The sequence below is a fragment of the Austrofundulus limnaeus genome, unplaced genomic scaffold (genome assembly GCF_001266775.1).
Source record: "Austrofundulus limnaeus strain Quisiro unplaced genomic scaffold, Austrofundulus_limnaeus-1.0 Scaffold1, whole genome shotgun sequence".
NCBI classification, from domain to species: domain Eukaryota; kingdom Metazoa; phylum Chordata; class Actinopteri; order Cyprinodontiformes; family Rivulidae; genus Austrofundulus; species Austrofundulus limnaeus.
Genome location: NW_013952403.1, coordinates 2261179 through 2273596, shown reverse-complemented (window position 1 = coordinate 2273596; position 12418 = coordinate 2261179). Strand labels below are relative to the sequence as shown.

General features: G+C 38.9%; 1 protein-coding gene across 4 annotated transcripts in view; it reads right to left on the bottom strand.

Annotated features, from left to right (window-relative positions):
• Positions 1–12418, bottom strand: part of drp2 (dystrophin related protein 2) — a 230864-nt gene that overhangs the window by 159400 nt on the left and 59046 nt on the right. For 3 of the 4 annotated variants that reach the window (XM_014004515.1, XM_014004492.1, XM_014004500.1), the window contains exon 2: positions 1610–1784. The gene's annotated coding sequence lies outside the window, so the exon portion shown is untranslated. Of the gene's footprint in view, positions 1–1543; positions 1785–12418 lie in introns of those variants that run through there. The other variant, XM_014004509.1, reaches the window with a different exon arrangement.

Here is a 12418-nt window from a genome sequence, read left to right as displayed (position 1 = left end):
TTTTGGACACAGCCAACTATAGCATTATTAGGAGTTAGCTCCCGAGCTAATATACATATATAGCATTATGTGGAGTTAGCTCCCGAGCTAATATACATATACAGCTTTATTTGGAGTTAGCACCCGAGCTAATATACATATACGGCTTTATTTGGAGTTAGCACCCGAGCTAATATACATATATAGCATTATTTGGAGTTAGCTCCCGAGCTAATATACATATATAGCATTATTTGGAGTTAGCTCCTGAGCTAATACATCTATAGCATTATTTGGAGTTAGCTCCCGAGCTAATATACATATGACATTAGCTCATGAGCATTACCGCCATAGCTAGTTGAATAAACATAGGACATGGAACCTATCATCATCATACCCAAAATATATTGCCTTGTAAAAAAATGGTGATGTGTTTAAGCAGAAAAAGTAATAAACATTAAATATTTTTAAAGTAATTAGATGTTTTCATGGGTCACAACAATTTTTAGTAGTAYAGAGAAATAACATTAAGGTCAACCTCTGCAACTAGTTGGAACTACTTTTAAAAAATGGCTCTAATTCAGTAAATTTTCCACATATTGAACTAAAATTGGATGTTGCTGTAGCTGAAAGAGATTTACAGCAGATACTGAGTGTGAAATCTCCCAATATTACATGAGATCATGCGTAACATTCATTTCAAGGTTTGACCAAAACGGCTATAGTYCTGTCTTATGTTATCATAAAATAATTATAGTTTAAAACTCCAGCATGAAAGGCTGCAGGAGATACTCAGTTAGGCCTTTAGTTTGTTGGGAAAACATCATAATATTGTGCTACTTATCATTTTCTAACAGACAGCACTAACAGAGGCCCAGAGCTCCAGAGAGAAAGAGGTTAAAAGTGGCATGAAGTAACAAAAAGCCCTTCAAGTCGACATTCAAACATATTATCAAATGTTTCAAAAGTTAAACTGATGCAAAGTAAAACGCGTCTCTCCAACACATCAAGCATGACGCTGTTTATTCTCCGGGTATTTAACTGCTGAACGCTCTGCTTTGCAGCTGTTTGTCATCCATTTGGAAACAGGCGAGCTAAAAGCAGTAAGAGCGAACAAAAAGCAGCAACGCTTCAGGACACAGAACCGCGACGACGAACAGAAAAGACTCCACGTCCCCGAGGAGATCCGCTGGCCTCATGATGGGATTATCTGCGAGGTCAGGATCCTCTCACGCTGAATGTTTGTTGTATCGACGTGATGAGGAGAGCTTTTTTTTTTCTTTTTTGTAAGTCTAATCGACACGCAGAGTGGAACCAATTTGGATGYTGATACCTGGAGTCAAAAGTCAAACTAGTCAATACGCTTCATAGGACTCCCTCTACAGATTCATCCTGAGGCCTCGGGCGTCTGCGTGGGCGTGAGAGACTGTATGTTATTACATGCTCGGCTGGAGACAATGCCTTCTTTGCATGAGCGAATCCAGAAGTAACAAAACAAGCACAAAGAAAAAAAATTCCAAAAATAAATAAATAAATAAATAACAGGGACTGCATAATCTCAAACCTCTGTGCCGTTTCTCCCAGAAAAATCCACAGGCAGGAGGTTTCTGCTCGCATGCTTGATAGTTACCCAGCGGTGAAGACGTGATTGACGTGGCTGCAGGATCAGAGCCTCCCCGGAATCGTGGCCGCGACTGYAACGCCGTGGAGGGAGGGAGGGGGTGAGGGGTTGGGGAGGCCTGGAAGTGGCGGCGGAGATCTCCTCACACACAGGGATGAAGAGGAGGAGGAGGAGGAGAGGGCACCTACAAGACAGGGAACATGGTCAAAAGGAARTCTGATAAGAAGCTTAGACATCATTTGGAGTTCAACACATTTTCGTTTCTGAGCCAAATACCAGAATTGGGCCTGACACGATAACATATTTGGCTGGGGGATAAATTGTCTCAGAAATGATTGCGATAAACCATAATATTGTTAGACCATTTTAAGATCAGATCAGGCTGTAACTCAGTTTCTGTACCTCGGCCCAGTTGTTGGGCTGTTTATTATTAGCAGGACCGCTGAGACGCTGGGTGCTACTGAAGGAGGAAAAGGGAGTCAGACGAACGCAGGAGGAATACCAATCAGTGYCCCCGCTCCTCCTCAGAGATTTAATTTTCTGCTTTGGCACGCCACGGTCCCAACAAAGCTACTCCATCCTGCTGCAGGTCGAACGACAGCTTTTAAACAGCAGCCGGAGGCCTTTTCTCAAAGCTTAAAGGGATGCTTCACATCTTTAAAGTTTGTATTTTAAATTTTGGAGATTGGAGAAATTGAGTTTAATCCTAAACAAAATGATGAGCTAATGGCTAGTCTGAGCTGGGCCTAGACCAAAAGGTAGTGCTGCCATCCTGAAAAAAAAAAATTTATTTTACTAAATTAAGAGTGTTTCATGGTTTAGTTAGATGGTTTTCCTATTCTCTGTACACACAGATAACAATAAAAATCTATAAAAAATGGAACATTTTGAAGGTGAAGTTGCTTTTATTGAATCAACCCATTGTTCTCCTCAGAGGAGCCATTAACTTACATTCTGTTAATTTTACAGAATGAAAGTAATTCTATATGGTGACGTAATGTTACAAAAAATAATGAAAAAGTATGCATTATGTGATATATGTATTATAAAAAGTATGTCAACATTTTCTTTGTTTCTGTAAAGCTACTTGTTAAAGATTTGTTTAATTGAAAACCCATTTATTTATTTATCCCCAAACATTCCAAATAGAAACATTTGTCTGGCCTAGTTCTGGTCCACACAATGCACTAGTACTCAACCCCAGATACAGCACAGAATGATGGCAATTTGGTGGCCCAGATGTGGTTTGCTAGAGGTGATCCATGAATGGGCCAGCACCACATAAACCAAACCACAACTGGGCCAGTTGTGGCGTTGACAGATTTTGGCCAAGTAAACCAAACCACAATTCAGCCAGTTGTGGCGTTAACAAATTGGGCCACATAAACCAAACCACAACTGGGCCACTTGTAGTGTTGACAAATTTGGCCACATAAACCAAACCCCAACTAGTCCAGTGGTGGTGTTAACAAATTGGGCCACATAAACCAAACCACAACTGGGTCAGTTGTAGTGTTAACAATTTGGGCCACATAAGCCAAACCACAACTGGGCCAGTTGTGGTGTTAACAAATTGGGCCACATAAACGAAACCACAACTGGGCCTGTTGTAGCGTTAACAAATATGGGCCACATACACCAAACCCCAACTAGGCCAGTTGTAGCGTTGACAGATTTTGGCCACGTAAACCAAACCACAACTGGGCCAGTTGTAGTGTTGACAAATTTGGTCACATAAACCAAACCACAACCGGACGAGGTGTTATATGCATATTAAAAATGGTGCCATCTTTGTCAGACCTGGCCCACATCTGGTTGACAAACCACTTCCCATGCCAGCAGTCAGCCAGCTTGACACCAGATCTGGCCCACATCTGTCTGCTATGTGGGATTTCACCATTGTCTGGTGTTTACTGCAGGTAAGATATTAATTGTTTAGGACCTCTCCACAGAACCTCACTTCAAGAGTTTTAAAGTATCCCTTTAACATCGTGACGTTTAGTCAAATCAACAGTCTGCAGTGCAGGAATATCCAGACAGGATAAATGAGTTGACACAAAGACGTCTCTAATAGATCTAAAAAAGTTGTAGTCCAGAGGTTGCAGAAAAAAAACAACAAATGTTTAATGTTTGAAGCAAGCAGTCAACAGAAAAGGAGAGTCATAAGTGGCATTCATAATTCACATTATAGTTTCATATGGAGGAATAAAATATTCCATCGACTCGTTTTAATACCTCTGCAGGCTCCGTGGCTGCACTTCACCCATTATGTGTTTTTGCAGAAAGGCACGCTTGTTTACATTTGTGTGACTGACAGAATTTTTCATTGCGCTAATAGATTCAATATGCTAAATTTTTTTTTCCTTTTTTGTGCGACATCCCGCGAGGGTGTCAAGCTGAAAAGCTAAATGAAAACTGCACCGCCGTTACATCACTGCGAGACACAAAGTGAGAGACGGCTCTCGTTTTCCAATCCGACAGCCCAGAATTCAGCCGTTTCCTGGGCTCCTAATCTCAATAAATTAAATCTCCCTGCTCGCAACAAATAAAGAAAAGTAATAATGCAGGGATATTAATACGTTTGAAGGCTTCTAAAGATATTCATTTATTTAAAGCGAGACCGCCCAGAGGGGGGAAAACAGCAGGGAGCTAAGGGAGAATAGAAGAAATGTTGTAGAGTAAAATGTTGACTAAAGTGAAGAATAAACGAGGACAGGGAGCATCAGAAAACTATTGAGCTGCGAGAGAAAAAAAATCAGCTTCAATGAAAACGGCTGAATGTTAATGACTTACAGAGTTAAGTGAAGACGGAAAGGTTAATCAAATCTGAAAATGTCAATAAAAGTTGCTCTTCTCCACCTAGCTTCAACTGTAGAGGCTTATAACAGGTAGATTAAACAGATCTCAGACTACTGTCACATGTTGGCTTTAATGTGTTATTTCACTATTCAACTAAAAGTTGTTTGTGATAGTGCTGGGCGGTATACCGTTTTGTACCGAATACCGGTTTTTATTTTTGTTATGATATGAATTTTTTGAATACCGGACATTCTGGTTTAAATAGCGTAACGTTTCGTCGCGGCCGCCAGTGAACTGTTGTTTCCCAGGGGACATTTTTCCTTGCCGCACTGCTATGTGTGTTAGCATGCTAATGTTTGGAGCAGCTAGTTGCAGCCGCGGGTGGCGATTCCGCTGCTTATATTGACTGACGTTTAAAAATACATCCCGTTTTCGCCGTCGCTGAATGTAGTAAACACCTCTTCAGTGACGTGCACTGTTAGATTTAACACGGTTAGTTAATATGGAGACGTTATGCTGATGGAGACTTAACGTGATTTTATTGTGAAAAGAGTCGTGCTGATAAGCTTTAATAAATAACATAAAACAATAAACCCGATCACAATCTTTTCTTAACCTCCTCCTTCATGACTGGACCAAACTGCATGACTAATGTCTCCAACCACCAGTCAGAGAAGAACAGACACAGAGGAGGGAAACAGCGATACAGACAGAGCTACAGTAAAAGAAAAAAAAGTCAATAAGCAGGGTTTGTACATTTTATTATCAGCTGAGCTGTGATGAAAAGAAAAATACCGTCAAATACCGTGAAACCGGTGAAAATGTTGAAAATACCGTGATATAAAATTTTGATCATATCGCCCAGCTCTAGTTTGTGACGTGAAAACATCTAACCGCTTAAAAAAGGTCTGTTTATTACATTTTTCACTTCCGTACATCACATTTGTAATATATTTATATTAGCTTGTGTGCTATCGTGTATATCACAGTACATATGGTGTAGCTCAGGAGCTAGAGCTGTATTTATTAGCTCTGGAGCYAACACTATATTTATTAGTTGATTTATTAGAACGGATATAGACATATATACACATAGCTCAGGAGCTAAAACCATATATTATTGCAATAAATATTAGCTTGGGAGCTAACACCACATGTATCCATATATAAGGTTGGGCAATATTGGAAAAAAAAATTAATCACGATTAATTGTGACTTAGCCGATAACGATTAATTTGACACCCTTATGTCCTGGTCACATGACCAATTTGATGGGAAAGATTTGCTTTTCGTAAAAATCTGTTCCAAACTGTGTCAAAATAACAGACTTCAGGCTATACATCAAGTTTTTAAGTTGTGTTGACAGATAAATTACAGAACTTTTTTATGTTCGTCAAATTTGAAGCGGAGAGGAGCAGCGAGCGGTTATACAATTAAAGCCACCATTAATCGTATTGATCGTCAAGTGCCAAAAAAAATCGATTAATGTTTTTCTGATGATTAATCGCACACGATACGATTATGCCCAATCATAGTCCATAAGTATATTAGCTTAGCAGCACACACAAAAACTAAAAGGCTGAAGCTGAGGTTCTCCTTTCATAAAGCAGCTCTGTTGTCCTCCATCATTATTTTCAGTTAAATAAAAAAGGGTCAAAATTATCATTCAAACTGCACAGAGCTCGATAGTCGTCATTTACCCAGAACACTTTGCAGTGTAAATAACATCCATGTGAAAATTATACATTTTAATTTATAAATACTGAACATCCTACAGTATTTTTACAGTCTCGTTATTATAGTTAAATGTTTTTCAAATTATGTTAAATGTTAGAAATAATCTGAGAGAACTTATGCAATGATCCTACTCAAACTCTCATGAAAGGAGATGAGGTTTGCATTCGCTTAAGGGGGAAAAAATGATGAATTGTATCCATTTTAGTTAAACTTCAAAAATAAGATTGCACACAGCCTAATGAGATATTGCAATATTTATCACAGACTGACGAACTCATGATAAACATCTACGAAGRCTTCCTTCAAAGCATGAAAACAAAAAAGTCTGCAAAACAAAAGTTATCTTCCCTGAGCCTGAAATCAGATGTTCTAACCTCAGAGCTGCACGGAAAACCATAAAGAAAACCACTGAGTTTTATACAGCAGAGCAGATAAAACTAATGCCGCCCAGAGCAGGTGTTTATAAGTGAAGGTGAGGTCAGTAAAAAGTTTTATTCTTATCGTGAACTGTTGGCATCTGTGCAGGGAGAAAAATACACAAAACACAGAACAGAAAACTGCAACTGGAGCCGGAGACATTTACTCCGGAGAATCAGTTTCAGGTGGAAAATAACAAAAAGTATTTATTTGCAGRAACAACAAAGCTACAGCCGACCATGGTTTCAACCTGCAGCACTTTATTTTATGTTCACGTTTGATGTTAAAGTAAAGAAAACAAAAAGAAAAAAATCAACACCCTGTATTTAAATATTAAGAAAGAGAAGTCCAGTAGCTTTAAGTCCTCTGACAGAATCACTGTAGCTGAAATAACCTCAATGCGATCGAATTCATGTGAATAAAGCTTTGTAGGGAATTTAAACAGGTAATTAAAAGGTTTCCACTCGTTTACTGTAGTATCAGCTGGACACTTAGGACACCCTTTTATTTCAGAAATCAAAGATAAATTAAAATATCTGAAAACCTCATCAAGTAATGGGTGAGGGGGTCTGTCTTGTTCAGAACATGGCCGCAGTCTTAAAAACTTTTGTTGTTCGTTGCAGGAGTGTCTGTTCAGCACCACRGACAGCAGTCCATCACATGCAACGTTCCCAGCTGTTGCAACTTTGTGTTGATAAGTTCGAAACCAAGATACTGCACATCTGACTGGAGCTGTCTGTTTCTGAGACAATCCTGATCTTCCTCGATATGCAACATGACCCCCTTCACAGTGGCAACGCTTGTCCTTCATCCACTGACAGCTTTCAAGATGGCGGCCATGTTCCGCACTAGGGTTGGGCGATATTGGCAAAAAAATTAATCATGATTAATTGTGGTATTTAGCCGATAACGATTAATTTGACGATTAATCCCCTGGAGTCCCTGGATACCCTTATGTCCTGGTCACATGACCAATTTAGTGAGAAATATTTGCTCTTCATAAAAATCTGTTCCAAATTGTCAAAATTACAGACTTCGGGCTATTCATCAAATTTGAAATTGTGTTGATAGATAAATAAATTACAGAATTTTTTTTTTAAATGTTCGTCGTATTGAAGTGGAGAGGAGCATCGAGCAGACCAACCAGGGAAATCTCCAGTCAATCTGTCTGCTGGCATTAATCGTATTAATCGTCAAGTGCCAAAAAATAATCGATTAATGTTTTTCTGACGATTAATTGCACACGATACGATTATGCCCAACCCTATTCCGCACTGCAAAAAATGTCCACTTAACCAAGTTTTAAAATCTTATATCCAGTTTGAGACTGATTTACTAAACAAGAACTGATTGTGTAAGAAGAATAATCTTSTTTTCAGAATGTGTAAGATTATTTGTCTTGTTAGCCTGAAAATTTGATTCAAATTAAGTCAAAGATTTCTGCCAGTGAAGTAAGAAAATTTTACTTGGTATAGTAAGACTTCTTGAAATACTTGATTTGACTCTTACCAAGTAAAATTTTCTTACTCCACTGGCAGATATTTTGACTTAATTTGAATCAAATTTTCAGGCTAACAAGACAAATAATCTTACAGATTCTGAAAACAAGATTATTCTTCTTACACAATCAGTTCTTGTTTAGTAAATCAGTCTCAAAACAAGATCAAGAATTTTTGGCTGGATATAAGGTTTTAAAACTTGGTAAGATGGACAGTTTTTGCAGTGTGGACATAGCGCCCTGAGRCTTTTGACTCCCCCTGTATAAAAACTTTCCTGAACCGTATGAGTGTGCTGGGGAGTCAAGCTCTTTTATGTAAACTTTTATCCGTAAATTGGACTCGTTTTAAAAACCTGGAGAAGTGGCGGGAAAGCAGCCGCTGCTTTTAAGAAGCACTAAAAGCTCTTTTATGAGTTAAACTGGAAATTATTGGTTCCCTCAAAGCAACAAAACAACAATAAAAAAAAAAGCTTTACCATGCTGGGCTCAGATAACTGTACTGCAGGTGATTCACCTYGTTGGATATTATAGCACATTGTGCAGTTTTGCTTTGAAACTTTACTTGCATGATTTTCTACATTCAGTTGTTTCCTCTTTAATTTTGATTAATCTGAATGTTTATTCGGTTACGCATGAAGCTGTTTACCATAAACATCTTTTTAAATGAACCTTGTATTATTTTCCCACAGATCTAAATTTGTTTATCTGTGATAAAAGTGATCTAACAACCGTCTATTTGAAGCTGCTGTTGACTAATGAGGCGCCCGACTGCTTTGATGTTTACATTTTAGTATTAGATGTGTATTGCTCTTAGAATAAGGAGGAAAAACAACATTAAAAAAAACTTACTACACCCTGCTGCGGACTTCAGACTTCACGTGTAAAGTAAAAAAATGTTGGTACATAAAGCTTTTTTTTCCCCTCTGGCTGTCAGCTGTGCTAGATCCTTCARCAGCTATTTACAGAATAACAACCCCGAGTGGCTGAGTGCTTTTGCCATTCATAAAATGTGTGCCCTACAAAACTCAATAATGAGGCAAAGACARGAAGGAGGCGTTTATTTCTTTGTTTTCAGATGCATTTTCAGAAAACTCACCATCATTGCCTCATTTTAACATTTTAAACCCTTTTAAATGCATCAAAAGCACCATTACAAAACTAATTGCATAAATGTTTCGACTGAAACTTGTGATTTTCTTGACATTTGGGGTGAATTTTAATAGAATTCACTTGTAAAAAAGATGGTATTTCTACATGAAAGTACCACACATTTACAGTACATACACTGTCCATGTAATGCCGACACAGGTAGCTCCAAGCAGCGAGGACAAGCTTTCCTATCCTGCAGTGAAACCTTTACATTTCACTATAGTATAAATCTGAGTAATATAAAAAAATATATTAAAACAGTTCAAAGAAAAACCCTACATCTAATATAAAATCCTCCAAAATGTGGTCGTTTTTTTCCCGGCGGCCGAGGTGGAACAGAACAAGCACAGTGGAAAGGAAATCAAAAAAGAAAAAAAAAGGTGCAGCTGAAACAGACGTGGTGAATTTTATTGTGATATCCACACAAAACGTGTAATTTATCCGTCACTCAAGCTCCCACTCCACGGAAAGAACACTGACGGACAAAAACACAATCAGAGTGGAGAAACAAGAAAAGCGGAGCAGTGAGAAAAACTCAAATCAAATTCTTTACCTTAACCTGAAAAATAAATAACATTTTAAGAAGGAATATGTTGCCCTCTTGTGAACCAAAGTTTTAAACATAATTTCAAACAAAAMGCTAAGATGGGCTCTGAGCAGTGTGTGTAAAATTAACCAGTTTTGTGTTGAGCTAGATTAGCTGTGGTGGTCATTTTACATCAGGTGGAAAGTTGGAGACGAACAATTATTGATTGTTGAACTTATTTTTGTTAACTTCTATTTAAAATTCTTTAACTTATTTTCAGATGTTTTTTAATACTTATTTTAAAAAATGATAACGAGGGGTGTTTTTCCGTATTTAGGGCATCAGAAAATGTTTTCTGGGGGAGACGTTTCATCATTAACTGTACAGYCTGTAGCGCTCCACTGCTAAAACAGCAGCTGTGTCTAGTTGCACTTTTTTTTAAATAAAACTGCAATGTTGTAATGAAAATGATACATTAGTTGTTTGTTTTTTGGCTCTGAACCCAAAGTAGAAAGACATCAACAGCGCATAATTAAATATTTCTTAATTCATTGCAATATTAAGCACGGTCATCACAGGTTTTCCTGAAATCCTGCAGCCCTAACCATCAGCCATTTGCATTCCCTTTTTCAAAGTTTGATTAATGATTTTAAAGTGAAATCACAGAAAACATTGAAGATTGGACAAATCTATATGTTTTAGGAAAAAACAATCATGTGATTTACATTGTTTATAGTGGCTGCACCATCCTGAACACGCCAGATCTCGTCTGATCTYGTGAGCTTCAGCAGGGTCGGGACTGGTTAGTACTCGGATGGGAGACCGCCTGGGAATGCCAGGTGCCATAAAACCAATGTAGGAGTTGAGCCAACATTGCTCACTAGCAACAAAAAAAACCTTTGATCATAAAGGTCATAGGTTGACTTCTAGAAGGACGCCAATCAAAAAATTAAACATCATTTATCAAGACATTAAAAATCAAAAAGATAAGTTAAGTAGGTCCTTTGATCAGGTTCTTCTTCAATGATTCCAGAGGGCCTACTTAATTATTTTTCTATCTAGATTACGGAAATGAATCTGGACAAGATCTTAACAACTTATTTCATCTGTTGAAGTGTACCTGCCTCTAACATTATGACTGGTGGAAACAGGCACCAGCGAAGCAGGGAAAGATGGACRGACTCTCATTCTTCCAGTTTCAGAACATGGGCTGATCCATTAGACGTGTTCCTGACGAATAATCTCCAAAGTGTTGGTTGGAGCCTGAGTGCAGATCTGTCAGTCATGATGTGTTACTGAGTTCTGACGTTCTCCTTCTGCTTTTTCTTCCCTCGGCTCCCCGGTGGCCACTCACTGACCCTGAATGTTTAGCTGCCTCAAACAACAACATTTCAAAAGAGGGGTTTTTGCGGAGGACACCGGGCTGTCAGAGCATCGCTTACTTCAAGGTGGATCGGGGGCACTCGCAGCCCCGAGCCATTTTCACACCTACCCCTGCCAGCTTCCCRCCCCCCACAACCGATATCCGGGAGGCTGCTTGTCAATTTAAATAGGACAGAGAAGTGCACTTCAACCGCGATTCAGCATCCTACAGCTTTAACCCCTCGTGTCACCTTCCTTCTGGCTGGATAATCAAGCGTTTTGTCGTCGGCACCAGTGTGCACTCATTCAGAAAAAGTCTACGCTGAAGTTCCAGAGGCATGAAATGGGTTTTGATCCAGCTGGTGAGATACAGGTCGTACAAGCTTGTAAGTAATTGTATCAAACTCTCTGGAGATTTGAAATCTGGATGCCGGTGACCAAACGTAACCAAAACACACATCTAAGGAGTGGGGGTGGGGGGGAGAAGCATCAGAGGAGGAGAGATGATAAAACTGAATACTAAAGATGGAAAGCAAATCAATAAGCAGTGTGAAACACCAGCTAACATGAAAAAACAAGAAAAAAAGGAAAGTTCATAAGAGGGCTGAGGGGAAGAAAAAAAGAGGGAAGCGGAACGACTGAATGAAAATTGTAGATAAAGAGAATAACAGATGAATAAGGCTTCAGTTTTACTCTGAACTGAAAACACTGGAGTCGGTCTGGCTCCTCTTCCCAATAAGCCAAGGTGCGGAGGACTTCCTGTCATCCTCACTCCTCTCAAAGATCCCGTGGCAGATCTCTGCAGTCAGCATTTCAAATAAAAACTAACTTCCCCCTCATACAGAACACTGAAACAGATCTACCAGCACAGAGGTGTAATGGTTTTCCACTACACAGCAGAATGAACGGCCAATCGGATCCACCCACTGTGGGTCGAGGAGGGAAGGATTATTGACAAATACAGTTTTTTTTTCCACTGAGCCTGTCTTAATAGAGGAGCTAGTGCAGTTTTTGTCGTGCAGTTTTTGTCAAACAGCGAACGGGAGAAACAGATTTTTCTACAAGCGACTTCATTTTCAGTCAATACAGTTCAAAGAGTGTATTCAACTCCGACAAGACCATTAAAGGAAAATACAGACAGCAAGGCACAAAATATTCAAATAAAGYAAATACAGTAACTTCACTGGTAAACGGAAAGCAAAATGCAGAATCAAAAAACTAAAATCCCACCACCAGGACACAGCTAATTAATGGACCATGCCCACCGCAGCCAAATATGTAATAGCTAAAAGGAGAACAATTTTGTGTGTGTGTGTGTATATATATATAT